General features: G+C 39.5%; 1 protein-coding gene across 1 annotated transcript in view; it reads left to right on the plus strand.

The window, feature by feature from the left end:
• The first annotated feature begins 2,130 nt into the window (after window positions 1–2,130).
• LOC139687569 (arylalkylamine N-acetyltransferase 1-like) overlaps window positions 2,131–14,265 on the plus strand; it is a 177,484-nt gene continuing 165,349 nt past the window's right edge. Inside the window, exon 1 of the mRNA XM_071584781.1 lies at window positions 2,131–3,096. The gene's annotated coding sequence lies outside the window, so the exon portion shown is untranslated. The remainder of the gene's footprint in view (window positions 3,097–14,265) is intronic.

Below are 14,265 nucleotides of genomic sequence, written 5' to 3' on the forward strand. Positions count from 1 at the left end.
CCTCAAATAATTAAACTTCCATTAGTCTTTCACTACCGTTTCCGTGGTTGAGTAGCATGCTTTAACCGCTAGAATGAGGCATGAAGGCTTCCCATTTTGAGAGTCTTCTCTGGTGTTTTTCTACGTTTTCTGCACATCATTTCAATGGGATTTTCCTAATGGGGCTTATACGTCTCGATTCTCGCCAATGTTTATCGCCGACTCTGAAAATAAATATTTTGGTTCGATATTTTCTAGTTTTCTTCACTTTCTCCTCTTACCATAACAGTCTTCGCCGTTTAACCAGACAAGTCAGAAGAAAGTTAAGGGCGAATCTTGATTTTTTTCAGATTCTCACCGCAACACGCCTTCATGGTATTTTTATGGTGATAGCAATGTTCCGTGACATGGGTGAACGTGTAAACATGACTTTATTTGGACGATCGATAAATAATGTTAAACGCCATTTTTGCTTCAACATAGGAGGTGAAAGGGATGTTTTGTAGACAATGCATAGATTTTGCCGGTGACAATAATTTCTAATTTCAAATTTCAGGTCAGGGCTTGAACTCGCGTTGTTCGAGTCATCGCCCAATCCAATCTACTTGGCTACGTTAACCTACTTTACTGAAAACTCCAGAGGCACATGTAAAACAGTGAGTAAACTTAAGGTCCATTGATTAACGCACTTCGAAGATTTTCCGCGGGATAGAAAAGCGATTAACTCGACCGGTATCTGCTTGAATTCAACCTTTGCAATAATCTGCTGGATGTGCTAACCAACTGCACCCCTAGAGTAAACTAGTGTTCAATTGAGTAATTAAAAATACATTTAAATTATCTTTACAAGTCATTAGAGCTCCTCAGTTAATATGCCTTACCAATTATAGGAAGATGCGGTGGGTTTGAATCTTGGTGAAGTCAAATGAACTTAGTCATGTTGGATTCAGGGTAGGAATATAAATAGTAAAAAAAAACTGGGATACAATGCAGACACCGAAAATTTTCATTCGAACCTACTCCATAGGTATTGTAAATATTATACAGTTAATATAAGAATATTTTAATAACCCCGCGATAACTAATGTTGTCAATGAGTTTTATCGAACGTATGCTCATTGCCATTGTTCATGATCATGTGCTACGATTATAATTACTTATGTGCCGAAGGTGAGAATTTATTTCAGGAATATTTTCCGGGCTGAAATTGTCTATTCCTGCATTACAAAACTGTGAGGTTAGTGATGTACGGATCCTGAAAGATGTATTTTAGCATTAAAAAATACTTTTTCAATAGTAATTTTCAGTTTGTTTCTTTATCCCTCTCACGCTTGTCGGGAAAATAGCTGACTGTGGACTGGAAAAGGGGTAAATGAAAATCGATTTGCTTTTCGCCAATCTCGATAAACAAAATTCAAATCTTAAACAAAACAGGATAACAACAAACATAAATTATAATTATTACCAAAACACTAAAATATAAAAAGACAGAGATAGTGAGAAACAATTTCGTAGTTTTTAGGGAAATGAACGACGCAGGTAAGAACATTGTCTAGGAGGATAAGTTAGGACAGGCTTCCTTAAGTCCGATGGGGACCATAGGTGAATTATCACATAAAAGTGTATTATTGGCTTGTCCCTAATTTCCTTCTCATTTCTACGCTAACGCTTTAAATGTTCCGGGGGATTCACACACCCTTTTATCTCCTCCGCCAACTCCCCATCTCATGGCCTTCTGGGACCCTTCCTCCCTCCCGGTCCCCCTCCGCGGGCCTTTTCCCACCCTCCCTCGGGCCGCCTTTCTTTCTCCTCTCCTCCACTTCACCCCAGCCAGACCTCGTGTGCCACTCGAAGGCGGGATGAGCGCCTGCCCTGCGCGCGCTCCCGTTTTTGATTCCTCGCCCCTCCCTCCACCCCCCTCCTCCTCGCCCCTAAATCCTTCGGCACCCCACACCGCTCCCTTACCCTATTTCCGAACTCTCCCCCCACCCCCTTCGCGATTCCCACAGGGAGAGGAGTGCGGGGAGGTGGAGTAGGGAAGGACCCCGAGGTGGGGGAGCGTTCGGAAGAGATGGGGCAGGAGAGCTCTGGGAGAGAGAAAGGAGGAGTAGGGCGTCAGGTCGGGAGGGGGTGCGGCGGAGGAAGGACTCTATTCCCCCGCCCCACACCCAGAGAGAGGCGCCCGCGCCAGTAAAGCACCGCCAACCAACTCTTCACAAACACACGTCCGTCTCGACACCCCCTTCTTCTTCGCGCACGGGAAACGTGAGGATTGCGGGCTTGTCCTTATATTCATTTGTTTTTAAATAACCACCCTGTAGCGAGTAATGCAGTCTCCCGTGCCGGTCTCAACCACAGGCCGCACCATCATACCCCTCTCCTTTCCTGGCCAACTTTAAATTTCTCATCCCCTCATCTCCTCCGATACCTCCCCTGCACCTACTCCCTTATTTTTATTTCCCGCGCACACCCCGTATCTCACTTTCCCACACCCCTCCCGCTGCCTCCCCCTTGCTGGTCCCTCCCCCTATCCCCCCAACCACAAACACGCCCCCTCTCCGCCACTCGCCCCTCTACCGCGGGCCCAACGAAGCCATCCTCTCACCCTCTTTCTCTTCCGTGCGTATCTCAAAAGTCCGCTCCGCCCCGTCCCGCTCAGTGGCGAGTACGTCCCCATCGTAGCCGCATCTCTCAAACACTCTCTCGGACGATTCCAACTCCCCAACCGCCGCCGCCAGCGCAGTCGCCGCCGCTGCCGTCATATCTGCTGCCGTTTCCGCCAGAGCGCCGACGACACACCCGCTTCCCCGCGTAAGACTCCCGCCAACACTCCTCATCCGACCGCAAAACAACTGTTCCATAGGGTCGTCACTTCGAGAGGGGAAGAGGCGGTTCGAGGAGGAAGAGGAGGTGGGGAAGAGAGGAAGATCTTCCACGGCCAGTCCAGGTGACGGTTTGCGGCCAACAGTCTTCCGCAACATCTCCCGGAAGGTTACTTCACGCGATAACGGGGAGAGGTCGGTTCGACGCGGAGGGAAAAAAACCCGGTTACCGCATCCACCCTTCAGCTTGGCCTACCGCCGAGAGCAGTCCGCGTGGCTTACGGCCGCCCCAGTGGTGAGTACTCAATGGGAAGGACCGGCCGACATAAACTAATGATTTTTGAGGTGTACCCAAGACGAGCGCTGGAAATATTTCATTCCCATCCGTTGCTAACCGTCACTTCAATAAATTCAATTAGAGCACACAATATCGGTTGCAACGAACAGGGAAGCTGGAGTAAGCCGTAGTCTTCCCTCGTTTTTTGCCGTAAGGATGAATTCTATGAAGGAGCAGTTTCGTTGCCGTGCACTGGGCAGATTAAGGAAAGGAGTGATGAATTTTTTTCGACCCGGGTTGTATGACACGTTCGTGAATTATAGCATTGGAAGTGTTGTTTTCGTGCAGTTTTCCTCTTTCGCATTACCCAGGTTTCACCGACGCCCTTGGACCAGACAGGCCTCTCAAAAAGCGACGGGTGGTTAGACATAACAGGTGATATTCTGGCTGACGAGCTACGGTCTGCCCACGGGGAAGTTGAGCGACGAACCTTTATCCCAACGCCGCTTAAAGATAAAGTTGTTTAAAAAAAAATCAAACTGAAATTTTTCCGTAACATTTAGATTGGAGCTAATTGAGTAGGTTTCATTTACTTAGCTGTAAGTTTGGTTTGCGTTTTGGTTCATTTTGATGAGCTCAGTCATTTACGGAAAATTAAAGGACCTACTTGAGATAAAAATCACCTTTCCCACCCTAGTTACACGATAAAATTGTCTTATAAAAACCGGCCAGAAAACGTTTTTTGTCCAGTTTGCATTTTAAGGTGTCCATGGAAGAAAATTACCAAGAACCCATCCTAAATATAAACACACTAGTTTCCATTTCCTCTTTTTCTTCATTTTCTATTTTCTCGCCTCATTCCTTCAATAACCCTTTAACTCACCCTACCTATGGAACAACGAGTGAATGGTTTCACTTCCAAAATCTTTCAACATTTTCAATTATCAATATTTTTAAATAATTTATCCGCACGCCAATTTTCCTTGCAATCATAGCAAAATTAAGCCATGATCACGCAGAATATATATCTGCAAAATATTTAACGAGATGGAATTCGGTAACATTCTTCGGGCACCAGATACCACATAAACCCGCCAGGATTCAATGAAAAGATAAAATTACACGAAATTCTTTTTTTAATGAAGTAGGAAGCCGTTACCACTGTAGTATTTGCAAAAATCTTGGATCAATAATGCTGCTCCGTACAAAATACAGTTATGTTCCCGCAAGCCACGTGTGTCTCTTCTCCAGTGTTAAGTACTCCCACCTTCTCCTGATACCGGCACGGCCTCCTTTTTTTTGAGTAGCTCCTAAATCTTTGCCCGTCTCCTTCATCTTATCGACGATCCCTCCACCACTTATTTCATTATACCATTCATCACATCATCCCTTCTCAGAACATGATTTGTCCTTTCCCTTGCCTTTTAATAATCGCTAATAACATAGTTCTCTCGCCTCTGACTATCTATTACGCAACCTCGTCCTTCTCCTTGTCTTTCCATTTTATTTTCAGCGTTATACTCGACGTCCACAAAGTCAAAACCTCTTCCGAGCAATTATTTTCGTTAGATCTGTCACTAACTCGCTACCCATTAATTTTACTCATCTTTTTGTGTGCATTCTTAGCTACCAGCAGCTCGTCTCGCAATTGTAGGGAAATATTTCACACTTTGATCCCGTAATTCATGCACCTGCGGTCAACATCACCTCCATTGTTTTAAACCTAACAGTTTCAGGTTTAAATTCGTGGAATTCCTTCGTAATGAGGGTAAAAAGAAACTTTACACTTCCACAATGAAGATTTAATATTTCGCGACCCTGGTTTCGAAACCATGGTCGTGAAATATTACATCTGCATTGTGGAAGTGTAAAGTTTCTTTTTCACCCTCATCCATTGTTACAATTATTTTTAAATTTTATCGGGAATAAAACAAATCAGGAACTCTTAGTTTTTTTTTGTTACATGACTGGTATCGAATCACCCCCTGCCACATACCCTAGCATTGACTTGCAGGTTAGCGCGTAGGAGTAATAATATTGCAGACCAATAGCCCGTCAACTATTAAATGCGAGCATAACGATCGTCTTTACATTCTCCCAATTCTTGACCTGCTTACGGACTTTTGTCTATTCACCCGTTCCATTCTCTCCGAATTTACAAGCACATCCAATTCCCGCTCTTCAATGATCCTTATCATTTTAAGTATTTTTCTCATTCTATATATTTTCAAAAGTCTTTTTAGGTAGCCGTAGCGTAAAAAAATTTCCACTTTTCTGAAGCCCTATCTCTAGCCTAATGTTAAGAGCTGGTATGTAATTCATCTCAACTCTTGGGAAAGTGGGTTCCAATCGAAGAGCTAAATACACTCGTGGGGCATAGATTTTTAACTCCTGGATTACGAAAATTTAGATGAGGATTCGTTTTCTTTAGGTAAAATACCCCATGGAAAATTGGCCCATTGTGAAACATTGGTAAGAGGAAAAGCTATTTTCCTGTTAATGATAGAAGCTAAGATTACATCCAGTACTTTATCGGCGGAAGTACTGGAGACCTTTGTTACGAAAGAAATGACGTACGTTTCACCCAATGATATGGAAAATAAAAGAAATACAAAGATCATGCTCGAGAAAATTCCTTCTCTTATGCAACAGTAGTAACGCCGCGGAGAGTGCATCAAATAAAGGCAATCGGCCGCAATAGCTTTGATGACATTTTTGTAACTGAACTATTATCTACTACTATCTGTACTACTTATCCAGTAAAGGACTTTAGACAGCTTGAAATAACCGCTCGAGAAACGTGTTACCATGCAATAGACTTTTCCTTGTAAGAGTCAGTTTTGCAGAAGAATCGAGGTAACCACAATAACGAAAGTGCCCACGACGAACACATCATCATGATATATGATCCGAAGTTGTCTGTTCCACTAGAAATTTGAGTTTTAACTCAAAAGTTATGTTAATCACGTTGCCTGTGTTACACTGGGTTACCCCTAAGTGTGTACCTAGAGCTCGATCCAGGACCGACCTTTGGAGAAGGGGCGGTCTACCGTGCTGAGTGGAGGCTGAAGGGAAGACTGAAGTCAGTAAGACTGCAAATACATATTTCGTTCAAACCAAATTTATTCGTTTAATGAATTCTCGTACTTTTAAACAATTCATTGCGGCCAAATAAAAGAAATATCAAATCATGTTGGGGTGGGGGGAAATGGCACACTTTTCCCCCTCCTTGGATTTTGTACTAGGCGAGTCACATTATCAGGAGTTGGTTTTCAAATCTACAAGACAATTTAAAAGTCCCCGCAGTTTACTTGCGTAGGTGTTTCCGATGGAAATAAATATTTTGCAACACGTGTGAATATACGTTATATCGAACAATGTAAAACACATTCCCTGAAAGGTAGTTGTGATGAGTTTGGAGCTGTTTTCAGAAAACTTGTTCACTGATTTGCAGCTTCGAGAAACTGCCTCTTAAACAAAGTAATATTATTTAAAAACGCCCAGAAACAGAGAAACGGGTTTGTATCAAATTATTAATGATATTGATGTCATTATTCATTGAAAGATAAGTTTGTTTGTGGTTTTTACTCGGCGACACAAATTTATCCTTGTTGGCTTGTAAATACATACATGCATCTTTATTACGTTGTGTATATATATATATATATAATTATATAAAAATAAATAAATAAATATATAAATAAATAAATAAATAAATAAATATATATATATATATATATATATATATATATATATATATATAAATGTATACATGGGTTGTCTGAAAAGTTTCCGGCGCAGAAAATATTAGAAAAATGTCTTGTATCTTCGTTAGGTCGGAAACCATTCAGACCACTCTCGTATGTATATATATATATATATATATATATATATATATATATATATATATATATATATATACACACACATCGACATATACATATATATATATATATATACACACATCGACATATACATATATATATATATATATTTATATTACTATACATTATATATATATTAGTATATATATACTAACATTATATATATATATATATATATATATATATATATATATATATATATATATATATATATATATATATATATAATGTTAGTATAAAATCATAATTCAAATAATATTGATCACGATAATTACTGGCAAAAAACTACGACATCTAAGTGAGATATACTTCTCTAATCCTCTAATCATACGAGTCTAGCTATTAGTAACAAGGAGGACAATGATCAAGTATAGATAACATAACATGACAACATACTAGGATACTTGATATTAAAAAAGAAACATAATTTTCCCCTTTGTGCGAGCGGGTATAGTAATACTGAGCCATCATCATTCATAGGAAAAATAAAGACATCATATCCATATTTACAGTTCTACAGTTGGTCAATCTAATTTTCATGACATGATACATCCTACCGTAGTACTATCGGCGTAATAATGCATTTTTAACATTATCGATGAACAGGTAATGAATCATGTATGCATGTATACCAGAAATAAGTGAATTTCACGGAAACATATCGAACAACCATGATATTAACCCGAGCTCTCACTTTCCGGGCGAGTGCTCTTACCTACTGAGCTGAAGTACCAAATGCGTATTTCCGTGGAAATACTTCGAGTGTATTCAGCAGTGCCGATGTTAATGGCAGACTCGCGTCTAAGTTACTCAGGCAATCTTTTACGAAAGGGTATGGAAGGAAAGTCAAAGAGAAAGGTATGAGAAAGCAACACGTTCTCACTGTGAAACCCACTCAAGCCTAGACACACATGTGCCCAACGCGGGAAGACGGAAGTAGACGGCGCCAAATATTCAAATAATTCAGAGATGCACAAGATGGTTAAAAATACATTGGGTTTGGGGTAAATGAAAAATAAGTAGGGAAACATGTGAGATTACACAAGGGATTGATATATTATCCGGAGAAAATACGATACAAAGAGTGTCGGCGCGAGTCTGCCATCAACATTGACGCTGCCAAATTCACTTGAAATATTTTTACGGGAACTTTCACTAGGTACATTAGTTAAATAGGTAAGAAAACCATCCTGGCTAGTGAGAGGCTCGGGTTCAGAATCGGAATGGATTATATTATTTCCGGGAAATTTACTAATCCCTTGCGTTTTTCATTATATGTTTCCTTACCTGTATTCCTACATTCCTTTACCTTGTACGCAATGAGATTGTAACCGCATAGTGCGTCTCTGGACTATTTTCATAAGTTTGTGGGGAAAAAATATATATGCACATACATGTATATATACCATATATGTCATGATATACATACATGTTATATGTATAGATCAAAACTCAGGTATTTAAGAAATCAGACATTGATCCAGCCAATGTTGAATTAAGGGTATTTTGGTGATTATTTTGAAAGGGAAAATCCCATAAAATAATAAAAGAAAGGCAAAGATAATTCCAATTTTGCTAACAGCCGATAAAAATTGCCTTTCTCTCCAATAATTATGACACGTAATTCATGGAAAAATATATAAAAAAATAGATTTGAAACCGCTATTCAACTCGAAAACACTTTTAAAGCCACGACAATAGCGCCCAACGAGAGGGCAATAATTCACGCAGCTTCGACGATCGTAGATATGAACCTTCCGCGCCACGCCCGAAGTCTTAAACGACTACCCCATTCCGAGACGGAGGAGGAAATCCATTCCGAACGCTAATTTAAACACAAAATCGAAAGTGAGCTTTTACACTGGCACGGGTAAGAGACTCTTATAGCACCCACGACGTCACGACACGGCGTCAGCGAGGAGGCCGGGGCCTCGGGGAGAGACCCGCGGGATTTGAGACCAGACTCGGCGTGCGATAACCGGAAGACATTTAAGACTTCCCATTTAGATGACCTACAAAGAGATTCATGGGCACGAGGCACGAGAATAGTATGTTAACAATGAGTATGGAGCCCCTTAGAATGCTCACTTCACCTTGCCAACCCTTTCTCTTTCAAAAACAACTTCCTCTCCGTCCACCCGAGTTTCGGAGGCCCGAGTCGAAGGCGTTTGAACCCGGTAGATCCCTCGACGTTTGTTATTCAAATGAGCGCTCCGGGGCGCCAAAACACGGCTTCGGAGTGGGTGAAACATAAATTGGAAGCGGCACACTTGGGCGAACAATGAAAAGCTTTTGGGCGGTTGGGGGAGATATGCCAATCAGTCGAGAGCCTAGCAGGTTGGAGATTGCTCCACTTCACGCTAATAGGGCAGAAATTTTCAAATCCCCTCGAGCGTCTGGATTTTTTTTCAAACGCCAAGAACTTTCCTCCCGCGTGGATGCAGTTATTTTAGAGTGGAGGCGGCCGAGTAATACGAGTAAGCTGACTCTGAAACTTTTTTGCTTGTCTGATTAAAACAACTACGACGTGAAGGGGCCGGAAACATTGTCGCCGGGCGTCGTAGTTGGTAAATCGGCGGAGTGTGCGAAATTTGACTTTGCCACGTTTTCATGTTTATATCTATTTATATACGCGCCCACAAGGAGTACTGGGTAAAGGGAATTAGGTTAGGAAATATTAATGGACGAAAACAAAGGAGAGGTCAATTGCCGTGGAAAAAATACACATCCGGGATCTTCGCCCCCCACCATTCCTGTGCTCGTCTTTCATGGGTGTTCCAATCCCTTTTTCTTATGTCTATTTCCTTATACTATTTTCTGTTGTCACCAATTAATATAGTTTTTATTTAGGATAGCGCTGATGAGAGATCGAACTTCGCTTGCGCATAGTCTTTCAACAAATTTCTGCCTCAGGAGCCCCAGCATCTTAGGACTAATCTTCTTTGAGAGCTTGAAAAACCACCACCCATTATCCTGATCCTTAAAAGGGGTTGCAAGTATATCTATTCTTGGAATGCCTCCTCTGTCTAAGACAGCCAAGACTTCTCCGACTTGCTCGTTTTTGCGGAACGCACCGAATAGAAAATTCCCAGGAGTTATCAAGGTCTGGCATTATCATGATATAATTTTTAATTCTATCCATCAACTAGCGTATATAAACACATGATATTATTTATTGTCAAGTAAAATCATTTATCAAGTGACATGCATTGTTTCGATATTTGCTTTTGCAATCCAACTCTCTAGAGTTCGCCATCATTTTATGGTTTTAGATTACATCGATTGCATCTTACGAATTAAAAACAGGATAATATCTACGGTGATGGATGATTATTTATTTAAAAAAATAAATTGTTTTGTGTTGTTTCAGGTGCAGTAATAACCCCCTTAATTAATCTGATTAATATGTACATGCAGGGGTACATGAATACGCGGAGGCGTGGATATTACGTATTTACTTCATAAAAAACTTCAAAATCTTTGCAACAGAATTTATTCATTAACTTTCACCCTGAAAAAAACAAAATCCTTAGAAAAAATTACGTGATAAAATGTAGAGAAACAAATGTTAGTAGACAGCTCAAGGAAATATACCAGAATAAAATGATAATGGGTAATAGTAGGTAACGTATAACTGTCCCTAACAAATCATCAGATTAAAATGAAGAATGATGATGATTATATACGAGGTCTTATAACATAATCAGCACAAGTACGATACATCAAATGTGATAGATGGAAGAAAGATTTGCAGTTTTTGATTTTCTGGATTCAGCCCAGTATTTACTGAAAAGAGATTGATACCTAGTGCGATCAAGTTACGCCGTTTTCAACAACACTGGAAGAAATTTCATATGAAGCTATTCTTTATCCATGGTGGAAAAATGGGTTCGGAGTAGATTATTACGATTTGAAAAATAATATTTTTAAATGCCATATAATTGCCTGAACGCTACTGATTGTCCAGCATTTTTCTAGGCATAAAACCACGCATATGTCCCAGAGGGTCACTACCGTCTTACCCTGCAGCAAATTCTAATTGAAGGGTAAAAAACAGTATTTTTTATATAATTTATTGAAGATTAACCCAAGAAAATTCAAAATGCAGAGGAAACACTCTAGGAAATTATTTTATCAGGTTATATGATTTATCATAGGAATAGATTATGCTATGTTTTGAATGATGGAGAATAAGATTATTTTTACTACTATTAGGTAGTTTACCATTTATAAACAGGTTTTTGGATGGACGCAAACTGAATACTGCAACATTTCTCAGCCTCGTCTAATTAGGCATAACCTGACACCTTACGATATAATGAACCCTTCTCCAGTTCCGCATAATTTTTTATCTAACTTGGCAATCCTATTCCTCTCATTGGCTCGCTTTTCTAACTTCCTTCCCTCAATCATGTTCTTCAACGTTTCACTCCTATTTAAAATGCTCTGAGCCTAACTTTCGTGAGTCCTCTGGATTTCTTCCAGCAATCCTTTCTCCGCCCAATTATAACAATACTTCTTTCTTTGTTTTCCCTTTCCATCCAATTTACCTATTCCATCCTTCTCCACACTTTTTTCTAAAAGCCCTCCAATCTACGTCATTAATCTTGTTTCGGCGAACCTGCTTCAGCGCCTTAAAAAATACGCTACATTTCAGTTTCAACGAATTTCCTCCTAACATTATTACTCTAGTAATAAATGAATTAATGCATTTTTTGTCTACGTACAACTTTATAATACTAAGCATAGGCTTTGAAATCATAACAGGTTGGCGATAGAACTTGAGAAACTAGGGAAATCCTGAGGATCTCATTAAAGCTCTGACAAGTTTGAAAAATCTCAGAAAAAAATGAAATAATTAATGCTCATTCACAAGAAAAATAAGAATACATAATCCAAAAGGAAGATCGTAACTATCCAAGATCGTTGACTTAAACCAAACCAAAGGTGTTTAAGCATTTAGAAATGTTTTCCGTAGTAACTAAAATTTGCATTAGTTCCTATTTGCATGCGGTTCTGCAGACACGTGAAAACCCTGGATTTTGAATTCAAATTTTTGTTGTCACATTTCCTGCAATTCTACAGGATACATTATTTATGCAAGCCGCTCAAATCGTGCGTGGTAGGGGGCATTAGGTAATCAGTCATAAATGGGCAATTATGAGTTCATGCATGCATACTGTTACATTAATTTGCTCATTTACACACTCATGTGAGTACACACATGCATGCCTATATCACAATTAGGGTTCGACTTCTTTTAAATGCTGGTCTTTGAGTAAAATACCCGATTGCTTTGGTTCTATGCTGAAATGACTGCTAATCGTTTGAGGGGAGAACAAGTACTTGAATCCTAGAAAGCCAAATTAGTAAAATTAACTTTCCTTTAGATGGACCAGTCTTGAGGATATACATAAGCACAGTACACGTACACTATTGAACTAACGCATGGAAAATCTCCATCACAACTGACTTTATCAGATTATCAGGTCTCAAATCTTCCAATCTCCAGTCATGCTTAGAGTTATAACTGGATTATTGGCCTTACACTCATACAAAACACGTTAATATAATGTTTTACAACTATGGGCGTATCTTCGTAATGCCCTTTGCCATTTCCCTGAAGTCATTAAGCAAGTTATTATTGCTTGTGGCACCGTTCGGAATATCGAAGGATAAGAATCAAGATAGTTCAAAGATAACTCCTTTAGATGATTAACGGAATGTGTATTGAAATACGAGAAACGTGATTCAAATATATAATTCAAGTGAAAGGTAGGAATTGTGTGAATTCATGTTACCCAGGATATGCTTATTTACTTACTCGTATAGACGGCACGTGCCCTTTTTCTTTTTGCCTACTTTTGCCCTTTGCTACTTCTTGGTCAAGATGCTGAGCCACAGATTTCCTTCGTGAGGGCTGCATTAGCTCTTGTGAGACAGGCGATTTTTTCTCCCCGCCCCAAATCTTTGACCCTTCCCGCGTACATCTCTTGCTGACGGATATAAAATTAAAAATATCTCTCCCGTAGCCACGATCAACAGAAAGGATTTTCTTTTCAACCTCACGGTTTTGAGGAGAAAATTTTCCGTCGATGTGAGTGAAAAGTTAGGCATAATTAAACTCGTTGAATATATTTGAGGAAATCTTTTTACCCAATGGGCATGAAATTCACGTCATTTGTATCATGATGACCAGCGCCGATTTCAATTCCTTACGTTACATAGAATTCACTCCACACAAGGAATGTCACTCGGTGCTGAACAAGGAGGCAGTTCTCTGTATCTCATTGAGCATAATCAGATAAAAAAATGGGAAAACGTTTTTGGAATAATAAGTTCGAGTCGCTCTACTGATATCTTACAATCAGTAGTGATAGTAATTATCCACTAAAATAATCACTGATTCTAATGCCTAGGGTTGGAGACTGCCATTTACCTTTCCAACTGTCTTTTAGTTATTTCGCGTATATACATCGAGAAACAGTAAATTATTTCTATCCCTCCATAGCTGTTTTCTGCTCTATTTGAGATAAATTAAATGCAAAGTTATTGAATGTTAAAATAACTGTTAAATATTATTATTATCGGGGAATCATACACAATGATCGTTCAGAACATTATATGTGCCAATTGACGTTAATTAATTTGACCACTCTTATACTCACCATCAATATAAAATCCAAAATAAAAATAAATATAAAAAGGCATACGTTCATGGCGTGGCAAAAAATGAAAACTCACAGGTCCTCTTTTCCCTTCCCAACTTCTTCCTTTCCCTGAAATTGTCGGAAAATCAAAGTTTTTCTAACGACAGTCGTTAATAGAAGGCTAATAGGCACATTAGATTTTATTCCCTGTTCTTCAATGCAATACTGCAACTGTGATAACTGTAACCATGAGTTTCAGTCATCTCCCATTTTCAAAGGTTCGTTTGCTATCTTTTGGCAAACACCTGGAAAAAACAAGCAATTGATCCTTTACGTTTGACTGGCGGTTATAATATGGTTGACAAGAGGTTATCCTGTTAATCCAATAGTCTTTTCTCCTCAGGAGTTAGATTGTGCACGAAGCCACAATATAAAGGTGAAAAAAACCAAGGCCAGAAACCTCGACATTTTAAAGAAATATTTTGCCATGATTTGCCATTTCTTTCACGGGACTATCTATAACTAAATTCACAAGCACCTAAAATTACATAATTAAATGAATATGTGCCAGCGGCCAAACTATACACCCATATATATATATATTCATGGGGTACGATATACGAGACGGAAAATCACCGGTGTTCACCTCATTC

The sequence above is a fragment of the Hetaerina americana genome, unplaced genomic scaffold (assembly GCF_022747635.1).
Source record: "Hetaerina americana unplaced genomic scaffold, ioHetAmer1.1.p SCAF_2, whole genome shotgun sequence".
Classification (NCBI taxonomy): Eukaryota; Metazoa; Arthropoda; class Insecta; order Odonata; family Calopterygidae; genus Hetaerina; species Hetaerina americana.